Source organism: Nuphar pumila, chromosome 3, assembly GCF_984573655.1.
Source record: "Nuphar pumila chromosome 3, dmNupPumi1.hap1.1, whole genome shotgun sequence".
NCBI classification, from domain to species: Eukaryota; Viridiplantae; Streptophyta; class Magnoliopsida; order Nymphaeales; family Nymphaeaceae; genus Nuphar; species Nuphar pumila.
Genome location: NC_143251.1, coordinates 116,366,591 through 116,381,074, shown reverse-complemented (window position 1 = coordinate 116,381,074; position 14,484 = coordinate 116,366,591).

The following is a 14,484-nucleotide window of genomic DNA, read 5'->3' as shown; positions in this document are numbered from 1 at the left end:
TTCCTGCATAGCCTTAGCAAATTCTTTACAAAGAGAATCATTAGTAGAACCAAATATTATGTCATCAACATAAATTTGTACAATAAAAATATCTGAATTAAGATTTTTAATAAATAAAGTGGAGTCTACCCGACCAATGGAAAAACCAGATTGTTCTAGAAAATTTCGTAGTCTTTCATACCACGCTCTTGGTGCTTGTTTGAGTCCATACAAAGCTCTTTTCAATTTGTAGATTTTTTCTGGATATTTCTCATTTTCAAAGCCTGGAGGTTGCTCTACATAAACTTCTTCATTGATGTGTCCATTTAAGAATGCACTCTTAACATCAATTTGATATAACTTGAAGTTCATGTAACTAGCAAAAGCAAGCATCATTCGAATTGACTCTAATCGAGCCACTGGTGCATCGGTTTCATCAAAATCTATGCCTTCATCTTGATTATAGCCTTGTGCCACTAGCCTTGCTTTGTTACGAATACTTCACCATTTTCATCCAGCTTATTTCGGAAGACTCATCTTGTTCCAATTACCGGATGATCATTTGGTCTATCAACTAGATCCCAAACATCATTCCTAGTAAATTGGTTAAGTTCTTCAGACATGGCCAAAAGCCAAAATTCATCAACACAAGCCTCATTGATATTCTTTGGTTCTAATTTAGATATGAAAGCAACATTTGCAATATATTTTTCTAACTGCCTTCTAGTTTGGACACCACTCTTTATTTCACCAATAACTTGTTCATGTGGATGATTAGGAACTTCTTTCCAAACCAGTTGAAGAGAAATATTTTCTTGAGAAGTACTCTCTATCAAGGGTTCTTCTTAAAGTATTACTTCTTCTCCTTCGCTTAGAGGTATAACCTGCTCACAATTCTTATCAAATGCAACATGTAAAGATTCTTCAATACAAGATGTTCTTTTATTGAAAATACGATATGCTTTACTTCTAGAAGAATATCCAAGAAATATTGATTCATCTGATTTTGAATCAAATTATCAAGATTATCTTTGGTATTTAACAAGAAACATTTACTACCAAAAATTTTGAAATATGAGATCTTTGGTATACGATCATAATACAATTCAAAACATGTTTTATGTAAAATTGGTCGAATAAGAACGCAATTTAAGACATAACATGCTGTATTAATTGCTTTAGCCCAAAAATATTTTGGTAAATTTTTATCTTGAAGCATGGTTCTAGCACATTCTTGCAAAGTTCTATTCTTTCTTTCAACAACTCCATTTTATGGAGCCGCTCTAGGAAAAGCAAAGTTGTGAGATATACCATGTAAATCACAAAACTTTAGAAAAGATTCATTTTCAAATTCACCACCATGATCACTACGAATTTTAATAATAGATGTAGATTTTTCATTTGTAATTCTTCTACAAAGTTTAGAAAATTTTGAAAAAGCATCATTTTTGCTTTTTAGAAAAATCACCCATGTAAACCGAGAATAATCATCTACTATAACAAAAGCATACTTGCTACCATTCAAACTTTGAATTCTAGATGGTCCAAATAGATCTAAATGTAAAAGTTCAAGAGGATGTTTTGTTGAAACTATATCTTTTGCTTTAAAAGAACTCTTGATTTGTTTACCCCTTTGACAAGCATCACATAAGTGATCCTTTTTATATGGTATTCTAGGTAGGCCTCTTACAAGATCATTCTTGGATAACTTTGAAATAATTTTAAAGTTAACATGTCCAAGTCTCTTGTGCCATAACCATTGAATTTCATTTGAAACAATAAGACATTTTTCATTATAAGAGGGTAATTCATCAAGATATAGTTCATACACATTGTTTCTTCTTTTACCTTTAAAAATGATCTTTTTAGATTAAAAATCAGAAACTAAGCATAAATCATTTTCAAAAGAAACATGAAAACCTTTATCACATAATTGACTGATATATATTAAATTATGCATTAAACCATCTACTAAAAGAACATTTTTTATCAAAGAAAATTTTGGATTACCAATATTACCAATACCTATCACTTTTCCCTTGTTATTGTCACCAAATGTGACGGTTCCTCCATCCTTATTTTGGAGGGTGGAAAATAACTCCGGCCTTCCAGTCATATGTTTGGAACAACCGCTGTCCAAAATCCATTTGCTCCTTATGTTGTGTACCTACAACAAAATCAGAAAACAGAGCATTTGACCGCTTTCTATTTTCGGGTCCATGAGAGTTAGTCTTAGGAACCCATATCCATTTGGATTTTGGTTTCATTTGATAATAAATATTCTTTCTATAAAAGGATTTAGAATAAACATGTCTAGAATAATCATATCTAGATGCATTTCTATTAGAACTAGAAAGTTTAGTTTTATGAACAAAAGGTTGAGAATAATGTCTTTGATTTTTCACCACATAGTTTGGTTTATTTTGAGTATCAAAGAAGCTATATCCCAATCCGGTTTTATTAACCGAGCATCTTTGAGAACCAAGAAGTTTTTCTAGATTCTCTTGACCATTTGTGAATTTGGTCACTATAGAAAGAAGATCATTTGACTTTTCTTTAAGACTAGATATTTCTTTTTGTAAGAGATTGGTTATAACTCCAATTTTTTTTATCTCAAGAGCTTGGCAAGAATTCTCCTTCTTGAGATCTTCTATTTCTTGAAGTAACACTTTATTTTGAGAGTCAAGAGTTAAATTTTCAGTTTTTAACTCTTTATTTTTAGAACTAAGACTCTTAAATTTACATATAAATCATTAAATGCTTCAAATAACTCATCATAGTCAATTTGACTTACCGAATCTTCTTGTGCTACAAAACACATGTTGGCGACTTCTTCATTTGATTCTTCATCAGAAGAGGAGTCACTATCATCCCAACATGCTTGAAATGCCTTTTTCTTCTTGAATTGGTCCTTGGGCTTGAATTTGAGAAGAGGACAATCTTTCTTGATATGTCCTGCCTTTTTGCAGTTAAAGCACTTGACTTCATTGGAAATGGAAGAATCTGCTTTCTTTACCTTTCTTTGAAATCTTCCCTTTTTGATGAATCTTCTAAATTGCCTTGTGATGAGAGCAATATCTTCATCTTCATCTTCTTCTGAATTTTCTGAGTCAGAAGTAGCCTTAAAAGCAAGAGATTTCTTTTTAGGCTCTTCTTCTTGTTTGTCTTGAAGTTGGACCTCATATGCCATTAGGTTACCAACTAAGTCTTCAAGAGTGAGAGTATTGAGATCATTTGCTTCTTCAATAGCAGTGGTTTTTCTCTCCCATTCAGGAGTTAAACACCTTAGAATCTTTCTGACTAAATCCACTTGTGAATATTCTTTTCCAAGGGATTTCAAAGTGTTAGTTATATCGGTCATTCTAGTTACCATGTCCGATATAGATTCATTTTGCTTCATTTTGAACAATTCAAATTTATGAACTAAAGAAGCAATTTTAGATTCCTTTACCTTTGACGTAGATGTGATTGAATTCTACCTTGTCAACGCCACAATATAATGCATTCATGGCTTTGGCATTCAGTGAATCAGTCTTCTTTTCATCATCGGTCCATCGGCTGAAATCAGTTGATGGAGTTTGGTACTTTTCTGAAACAACTCTCCAGATATCGAGATCCATGGATTGCAAGAATATTGTCATTCTTACTTTCCAGTATCCATAGTTTGTTCCGTCGAAGAGAGGAGGACGAACATAGGAGCTTTCTTCTTTGTGCTGAGATGTTGTAGTTGTCATGCTAGATGATGGTCAAATCAAAGTAATAGCAAACCTGTGCTCTGATACCAAATGAAAGTGCACTAGGATCGAGGCAACGAGCACTAGAGGGGGGTGAATAGTGCTTTTAAAAATTATCTGCGGAATATTAAAGGATTTTGTAATTTAAAAAGCAAACACACAAAGAACACAAGATTTTATCCTGGTTCAGTCTAACCCGACCTACATCCAATCCCCAAGCAAAACCCGCTTGAGATTTTCACTATCAACCTTGTAAACTACAAGATCACACAGACCATAACTGGTCACACTTTCAGTAACAACCCTACTGAAAGAAAACAACTCCTTTACACCAAGGAGTCCTTCTTTTTACAGAAAATAAGTAACAACTTACAAAACAACCTATGAGCCTTCCTTTTGAATGCAAATGAGATGCAATTGGCTTTTTGAGGTTGTTGAAATACTCTACTCACGAATTCACTATCTCTCAAAGTGATTTGAGTGAAAAACTGAAGTGAAAATATCACGTGAGTGAGAAAACAAATACTTGAATGAATAGGAGTGAAAAGCAACAAGTAAATGATTCAAAACGATTGAATTCTTGTTCTTTTTCTGTTTTTTGAGTGTAAAATGTACTCATATTTATAGTTCAAAGATTCCATACGTTGAGAGTATGAAAGAGTGTCAAAACAGTCCATTTTGAATGATCAAAACGCTTGAAAAATGAAAAGACACGCCTTTTTGAAGTTTCAGGAAAACAACAAAATTAGTCGACTGAAACATCAGTTAGTCGACTAATAGTTAGTTATTAGTAGACTGACAGTTATCGTCGGTCGACTGATCTGTTAAGCAAGCCGTTTGAAAATCTGAACTTTTAAAACTTAGTCGACTTGAGAAAAGTTAGTCGACTAATAATATCATCAGTAGACTGAAAAACCTTTTAGTCGAATGCTGCTAAAAACTTCTAGAAAAACAAATATTCTGTTCGGTCGATTGATAAAAAGCATTAGTCGACTGCTGCTAAATTTTCAGAAAACACATGTTCTGTTCAGTCGACTGATAAAACCATTAGTCGACTGTTGCTAATTTTCCAGAAAACAGACATTCTGTCCAGTCGACTGATAAAACCTTCAGTCGACTAATTTGACAAAAATGACTTTTTAGAAAATATGGCGCGAAAGGATTAGTCGACTGGTAAGTCTATTGGTCGACTAATAAACATGAAAATTTAAGAAAAGAGTTTTCTAAAAAGATTTTCATGAGGGTTCTTTTTAGAAAAGTTTTTCTAAAGACTTTTAAGGTGAAATGCAACCTAAATATGCACTCTAAGTAAGGCTCTTACAAGAATCTAAGACTTTTAATGAATTAAACATTTGCACACTAGTCTTTAAAGATTCTTTATCGAATTCTTCAATTTCTTCATAGCCTTGGCTGAAATTGCAATTGATTCCACTTGCTCATCATCAAAACCTTGTACTTGAAGTATCATGTATGGCTTCATTGTCGTAACAACTCCCACCACGAATAAAAAATTTGTTATACAAGTACATAATTTTTATTCCATGAAAAGGGTAAATTACACAAAATACAGTCATGGAGGACGATCCATGGATCATCCTCCATGTGATTTTAAGAAACACATACTCTACACATTTTTCCCATGGATTTTCCAACCAAATTATTGCATAGAATCGAATCAGCATTCGATTTCTCACATTGATTCAAAAGAGGAGACCCATACATTTGCATGAATCGAGAAGAATAACCAAAATCAATTGTAGAAAATATCAGACGGCTGGAGAAGAAGGTCCTCCTTCCTTTCTTTTTCTCTTTCTCTCTCCTTCTCTTTTCTTTCTTTCCTTTTCCCTCTTTTTATTTTATTTTATAAAGAGAGTGAGAGGGGGGTGACGCCTCCCTTCTTCAGCCCTTTCTAAAAGGGGTGGAGAAGGAGAGTTTTCAGAAAAAAATGGAACTCTCTCTCTTCTTTCCAATTTTTTTCCAACTCCTCTTCGTTAACTTTTTTTTTAACTTTCCAATTCTTTTAAAAGTCTCACTTAACCTCTCTTAGGTAAGAATAAGGACTCTTTTAAGAAGTCCTACTCAGCCTTAAAATAAAATTGGGAATTAATATAATATAATATAATTACTTATTAGATATTAATTAATTAAAAATTATCTAAAAACTTCCAAAAATAGCCAAATTAACCCAGAAGGCTTTTTAACCCTATTAAACTCCAAATTAAAGTTTTTTATTGACTTTAAGGTTAGAAAAACATTGGGCTTGGATTTGCATCTGGATCCAAGATCCAAAACCATCTTCAGAAATCCAAATAGATTTTGGGTTAGACAAAATCCAGATTAATATGGATCATGGATAGAGTTCAGATTCATATTAATTTGGATCAAAACCATTGGATCCAATCCGATCTAACTTTGGATCTAGTTCGACAAACTGCTCAATTTTTTAAAAGATGCGATTTTCGAGCCACCTGGAACTCGAATTCAGAAAGGTAAAATATCGTTGCACTCAGAATTTTGAGATGCATCCAACGACATATTACACGAATATCAAACTCTGAATTTTGGCTGAAAATAATTTTGCTTGAATTTAAAGGTAAAAAATACAACTCTTTCTTTCTCCCAAACTTAGCCAAATTTTTAGCAAAAAACAAGAAATGACTAAGTATGAAAAATCCGCGACATTACACACAGAAGGTCTAGGATTTGAGGGTTCCATCCTGAGCATGGGTAATCATGTGATGGGTGTACTGGGAAGGGATGGGTGGGGATGTGCAGGTGAAGCAGACTCAACAAGTAGGGATGAATCTGCTAGAGACGACAGAGATGAAGAGCCTGATGTAGAGGCAGCAAGCAGTGGGGAGGTTGGGTGAATGAGAGAAACAATAGGGGTGTGGGCAGCAGAAACTTGTCTACAAGGAGCGGTGGAGCAGCTAGGGCTGCTGGGTGGATGTCAAGAGGTTCTGAAGGACTTTGAACAGATATTGATGACACCTGAAGGAAAAATCAGTCTTTATCGAAGACAACATGGTGGAAAATAAGAGTTTTGTCGGTGGTTAAATTTAAGGAAATGTACCCATGATGAATAGAACTATAGCCAAAAAATACATAAAGTTTGGACCTGAAGTCTAATTTATGGGAACAATAAAGTCAAAGATTGGGATAACAAGTGCACCCAAAAGTTCTTAGAACAGTATAGTTGGGTTTCTTTTTAAAGAGGACTTAAAGAGGGGTTTTGTTGCATAAAGTAGTATGGGTAAGCGATTAATTAGGTAAACAGTTGTAGAGAAGGCATATGACCAATAACGAAGAGACACCCATGCATGTGCCATAAGACACAGGCTTATTTCAACAATGTGTCCATGTTTTTATTTAGCATTGTCGTTTTGCTATTGTGTGAGAGAGCATGACATATGTTGGATTCCACACTAGGTCAAATAGGGTACCAAAGGCCATGAATTCTCCACCATCGTCATATTTAAAGAATTTAATTTTCTTACTGGTAGTGATTTTTGCTAAGATTTTGAACTTCTAGAAGGCAACAAAAACATCAAATTTATGGGACAACAGATAAATCCATGTATACTTAGAGAAACCATCAACAAAAATGACATAATATCTTAATTCATTATTCTCTAGAGTAGGAGATGGCCCTCATACATCATAATAAATGAGTTCAAGGTGTTGTGAAATAACATTAACCGATTTTTCAAAAGGCAGTTTATGATATTTGCCCATTTGACATGTCAGACAAACATGCAACAAGTTTTTTATTAATAAATGGCAAACAAAAAATAATTAATAATTGTTCTAACAATTCTAAAAGATGGATGACCAAGTCGATGGTGACATTGATCAAAGAGGCATGCTCACCAATGTTGGCTTCCTTATTGCATTCATTAAAATTAATGGAATATAATCCTCTTTAACACACACCCCAGTGCAGCTCGCATCCGATCGTATCATCCTTGATGCAGCAAAAAATAGGGTGAAACTAAAAAACTACTCCATTGTCTTATGTGAATCTATGATAAGAAAGTAATCTCTTAGTAATCTCAAGAACATGAAGAATATCTTTCAACACAAAGTTAGAGGAATTCGAGAAAAATGAACTACTTTTTAGTATCAAGAATATGCAGACCTTTACCATAATTGATTTTTACTAAATTATTGTCATGATATTTATTATGAATACTTGGGGGAGTCAGATCTAGAGCCACATGATGTGAAGCTCTTGAATCAGGATACCAGACATAACTATTACTTCTTGAATCAAAGTTGGTTGCTTAGACATGAGGTGGTTCTCATTTAATCAGATTTGGCATACAGAGATTGCAAGACTTAGCAGTATCACCATTTTTGTCACAGAGTTGGCACACTTGCTGGTCATAAGACTGGTCAGAATTTTGTTGGAAACCACAACCAGAGGTATTCTTAACCATGCCCAACGGTTTAGTTATGCTGAAAACGTCTCTCACTGAAACGGCCTCTGCTTCTTCCTGTTGAATGATTATTCGAAAAACCACCTCTATTTTTCATGATTGTTGCAATAGTTATTGTTACGCTAAGTAACATTGGCCTTGATAGGGCTTGACTTCTCTTTACCATTGAGAAGTTGAACCTCGTAGGCAAGTAACAAGTGGTACAATTCACTCTTGGTGATGGTCTCAATCCAAGTGGATGCAAATATGTGAAAGTAAGAATAATCATGTGGCAGCCCTCTGACGATGTACATCACCATGTCATCATCATTGACTAGCTTGGCAGCCATAGCCAATTGATGGTCGATTGCCTTAGCCTTTTGAACATATTCTTCAATTGATTTGTCACCCTTTTTTCATAGTCTGCAATTGTCTTTTCAACTGCATAATCTTGAATTGAGAGTGGGCAACATGCCCTTCTTTTAATACTTTTGATACGTCAAAAGACGCTCTCAATCTGATAACCTGTGTATGGACAAATTCGGTGAGAGACAAGATAATCCAGTTAAGAAAGGCTTTGTCTCATCTTTCCCATGCAACATATTTAAGATTTAAAACACATTTTTTGTTTTGGGTGACAAATTGATCTAGAGGTGTTGATCCATCAATGAACCCTTCCATATCAATAGAAATGAGAAGAGGAGTAAATTGAGACTCCCAAAGCATGTAATTTTCTATAGTCAACTTGGTTGAAAGCAAGTACTGCAAGGAACTCGAAGACGGTAAAACAAGGTTTGATGAAGACGAGGAACTTATCTCAGAGGATGGTGACTCCATATGGAATGATAATGTGTGATGGGACCGATGAAAACTTATCAATCTGGTTACCCAGAATGTAACTCTGATACCATAAATGAACCAACATCGTGTACAGGAAGCATGGTTAAGAGGTTGGTTTATGCATGGAGAAGAAGAGGGAACACTCATACACATTGAAACAATCCTGAGCACACACATAATGTGGTTCGGTCTGAATGACCTACCTCCATGATCCTCCTATCTCTCACACACTTCAATGTAAGACAAGGTCCTCTATTTATAGAGTTTATATATAAATGGTGATTAACTTGTTTCCTTCTTGAGAAGGATTTTGATCAATAGGTTTACATAAGGAGTCTCTCTTTACAAACTCGTTTTCAGTAGGAGTCTTAGGATGTGAAAACTCCTTGCAGGATTTGCTATCTTGGGAGGTTTCCTTCTTGAACGTCCCACCATGGGAGAAGTGCTTGCTCAATTGGGACGTTGGACCCTGATGGATAGATCTGGGGCATTGTGTAGATCTAGGTCATATATCTTGATAGTTCCCACCTCTTGGCAGGCACCTTGTACAAATGGGGCTTTAAATCTTCTTGGAGGCATCCTCTGAGTATTCAATGAGATTTTTTCTTCAAGCTATCATGGGTCCTTAAAGAATGTTTAGAAGCACATTCACTTGATGCAGTCGACACCCAAAACTTCATTCAGTATGTGCCTTGTGTGGTTCTTCATGGCCTCAAGCTCAGGGGATCGTCTAAGTTTCCTTTGTTCTTTATGGATCCGGCACTCAAAGAGGTGGATTGGCTCTGGTTCTTTCGAGAGGAGACAACAAGATTAAAGCTTTACATCGTCGAGATGCTTCCATCTAGGCTTGGTCAGGAGATTGGCTTTGTCAACAGTGTGGCTGGCTAAACTTTGAGTGCATCTCAATATGCTTTTGGTGCCACTTCAACTATGCTTTAGACAACCCCATCTTGACAATTGTATGATTGTGACCTAAACATTCTACCAAACCTTGTTCCCCACCTGATAGACCCTCTCACCATGGCCATCACCTTCTTTCTGGTCAACCAAATCACCTGCCACCTTTTTGTACCCCTCCTAATTATTCCCCCTCCAACCTTGTTGTGTGATTATCGCTTCTGGCCACATAGCCCGCTTAGTGCACAAAACACTTTTTGTTGGCCTTATTTGTGTGTTGGTACTCTGACGACACATCGTCCTTCACCTGCCACCACTACCGCCAATAAATTACATGAAAAATGATAGTATTATAGGAAAAAATGATATGTTTTCCAAAATGCCCCACAAATTTTTTAATTGGCCTTATTCCAAATTTGCAAATGTATGACTTCTTTAGAACCATTTTACCCTTCGCATGAATGAATCTCCTTAAGTTTGCATGATATATCGGCACACTCTCCTATATCATACACTCTTACTAAAAGGTAGATTCACACATTTTTTGTGGACCTCACGATGTTCGCATGACCAAATTTGTGAACTTTCTGTAATTGAAACATATTAAAACTTCAAAAATATTCACTAAATTTACATTGTATGTTGCAATACAAAGTTTGCATGACCAAATTTGTGAATTTTCTGTAATTGAAACCTGTTGAAACTTCACAAATATTTCACTAAATTCGCATATATAGTACAAAGTTGGTATAACCAAATTTATGAACTTTTAGTAACGGAAACCTATCATAACTTCATAAATATTCAACTAAATTCGTATATAGTACAAAATTTATGAGATACCACGTGAATCTTCCATTACTAAGACATCATAACTTCACAAATACCAAACTAAATTCGCATATATAATAAAAAAATTATGAGATACTATGTGAACCTCTTATAATTGAAACTTGTCGAAACTTTGCAAATATTTCACTAAATTTGCATATATAGTATGAAGTTCGCATAGAAGTGTGGATCACCTTAAAGTGGCAAACTGTAAATATAACATGCGCAAAATTTTATGAAGTTCTCACACTGAAACAACTAACACAAATAAGGTCATTGTGAATATGCTCTTTATATTCAGATTTTTCTGACAAATTTATGAATTTTCATAAATATCGCAAACATTGAGAATGTCTTTGTTACAGAACATTAAACTTCGAATGAAATTAGATATATAAAATATGCACATCTTTCAAAAAATAAAATTAAATATACAAAATATTAAATACGAAATGAATATTTAAAGTATATTTACAGAACAATTTCATCAAATTTACATATGATCTTTGACAATTCAGTCAAATTTATGGTCAATGTTTTACAATAGTAATCAACTTATATTCTCCAGAATTGTCCACAGCTTAGCTTCATTAACTTGCCATATGGCACCAAATTATCTGATGTGTCTTCATCTTTGCCATTTTATTTGGCCTTTGTTTCCTCATTAGTCATCTATTTGGTACCCTTCAAAGTCATCTTCTTCATCATGCATTTATAGAATTTGATCATATGCTTCTTGTAGACTATTATATCATCTTAAAAAAAAGAAATTTATCTAACAACTAATTATAGCTTACATCCAAAAAAATACAACAAAACCTGACATATAAACATGTACTTGCATACAGTTTAATTCTTTGTTTATGCCCAAGTACTGCATGTATAGTAGGACAAATATACTATAATCATACCTATAACAATCATATACCAAGTCAAGAACATGTAAATATACAAATTGAATTAACAAATATATGCAAAGTAATTATTTGTTTTCTTGTTAAAGAATTCCCATCATAGACCAGACCATCCAATGGGTGTAACAGTTGAAGTCAAACCACTTTGTAAAAGAAAATCTACAATGCAATATTTAACCTATCAAGTACAAGAGAGCAATAAGTATATTATTGAATAAGTAGTGTTATTGTACTAGTGCTCTTATGTTCGTATCTGCATTAATTGTGGACCCTATCGAATTATACAATCTAAACTGCCTCGCATTCATAACTATTTCTTAATGAACCTAATGTTTGTTGCTCTAAATGACAAGAATTAAAATCTGCAACATAAATCAAGTTTAAGGTCATTGTCCATATAAAAATTTATGTTTTGTAAGTATGCAAAGTAGTTCAACAGATACCTTGTCAAATTCAAAGAAAGGATACTCTAAGCATCCATGAGCCACATTTGCCATACATTTAGTTTTGAACATTTATTATGAATAGTTAATGTTTACCAATTAGTTTTTATTAGTCGATAAAAAAATAACATAAATAATCGCTAGACTCAGATAAATACGAGATGAGGTAAATAGTTTTGAGAAGTTTCACTCATGTTGATATGTAGGACACTTGAAATCTTTTTATAAATATTGCTAGATATTATATAAGACATTAGATATATGATACATTCATGTTAGATTCAAATAAGTCTACATACTAATGTAAGAAATGAACACAAAAACTAGTGTGCAAACTTAACACTTTCATCACTTGCCAACATAGTTTCTTCAAAAAATCCATGCTTTTTTGGCTCTTTTGTCTTATACACCTATTTTTCTTTCTCAGTAGCGTGGTCTCATCGCCAGTAGAAATTGAATATAAATACATACATGTCAATATCACTTGTTGTCTACACACATGACTCTAGTTGTAAGTACCATAATTGGGCCCTTGCTTGGGGTGGGGTGGGGTTTGGTTTCTTTTCTATTGCCACATTTTTCTTTATGTGTATAAGTATTCATCATGAAATACTTAAGATATAAATAGAAGATATAAGACATTTAAATATATTATTGAAAAATAATAGATAAATACAACACGTATTCATTAAACAACTATTAATAAATAGATTACATAAGATATTTGAGCAAATTATTAAAAAATAATAGATAAATACAAAAAATTATAATTCATTAAACAACTCTTAACAAATAGATTACATAAGACATTGAGTAGTTCAATAAAAAATAATAAATAAATATAAAGAAGCAATTCATTAAACAACTATTAACAAATACATATTTTGCAAAACAAAGGTACTCATACAAACTATTATTTGTGCTTATGTCAATTATGACCAACTTCACCACATACACTGTACTTGTATGGCACAACATCCTTGTATTATATTTTTTTCTTTTCATCTTATGTTATTCTGCTTTAGGAACCACTTTTGGTCGATAAATAGGAATAACAATTGATAGAAAGATGTATGGGACATTATCTGCCATTGAAAGAAATAGATATACATTATATGCACCTTGATACGATTCAACTATGAAGAACATATTGCATGTTCACACACATACAAAATCCTCTTGTAGCTTGTCCTCATACAAAATCCATGTGATCGCATGTTCGCATGGAATCCCACTAACCTACCACTCTTCACAAGAGCATTCTTGCTTGTCAAAATCAATAATGTAATTGTGAGATCAATTGCAAGCTTCGTACCGACATCGATGATAATGCACTACTTGCACACATGCTTGTGCCTTTATCTTCATTTTCTCTATCTCTTTTTTTACCTTAAGCATCACAACGATTGTCAATTCCTTTTCAGTTTTCTTTCTTTTCTCGAAAAGTTTCATGCATGAAACAAAGTCTCTCAATAAGAGAAATTAGAGGCTTGTCATGTATAGTGAGAATCCACACATTGAAATACTCTACTATATTAAATGTTAAGCACTCATATATTCTTGTTGAAAAATTATTGCTAACTCAATGTTTCAGATCCACATCGGTAACAATGTAATGGTATGCAACTTATCTTGCTCCTGAACTTTAAAAAAAAAATAATTACATTGTCATTTCGTGGATACTTGGATTGCGATCCACCAAAGTGCACTGAGTGGTGAACTAAAGTTCTTAGAAAAGTTCTTTATATATTGTTTCATGCAATATCTAACATGACATGTAGGTCATGTATAGGGGACAATATGCTTTACCCCTTCATGCCTATCTGAGATAATTATAAATAGTAATCTCTTTATATTCGATGAAGATAGTGAACTCTTCATTCACATGCTCTAAAAAACATGCTCATGAATCCTTTGACTCCTTATTCATAATTGTAAATACTATTGAAAACATCTCACCACAAAGATCAATATTATGGGTTGACAACAATATACCCATGTATCTTTCTTTTAAAAATGTATCATATATCATAAAAACTTGAGGGCATCTTTTTAAAAACGCATCGATGCATAGACAGAAGGATAAGAATAAGTAATTAAATCGATCTTTTTGATAAGTCTGAATGCACCCTAGTGATCCTTTATTAGGCTTTATCAAGTGATCCAAATAGGCAAGAAGCATCTTAAAGGACTCTTTGAATGAACCATATAGTGTCTCCCACGTCTGTTCTCATCCACACCATACTTGTTTGTAAGTAACCTCCACACCTTCCTCACAACTGATGTCATTCATGATTTCTCTTGTAAACATCTTTGGGTTATTGTGTATGTGTTTGTAAATAACACCTAAAATTCGCATGAAATACATTTTTCTACTACAAGGTTTCTCAATGATCCACAACATATATGCTCATTTTTATACTTCTTT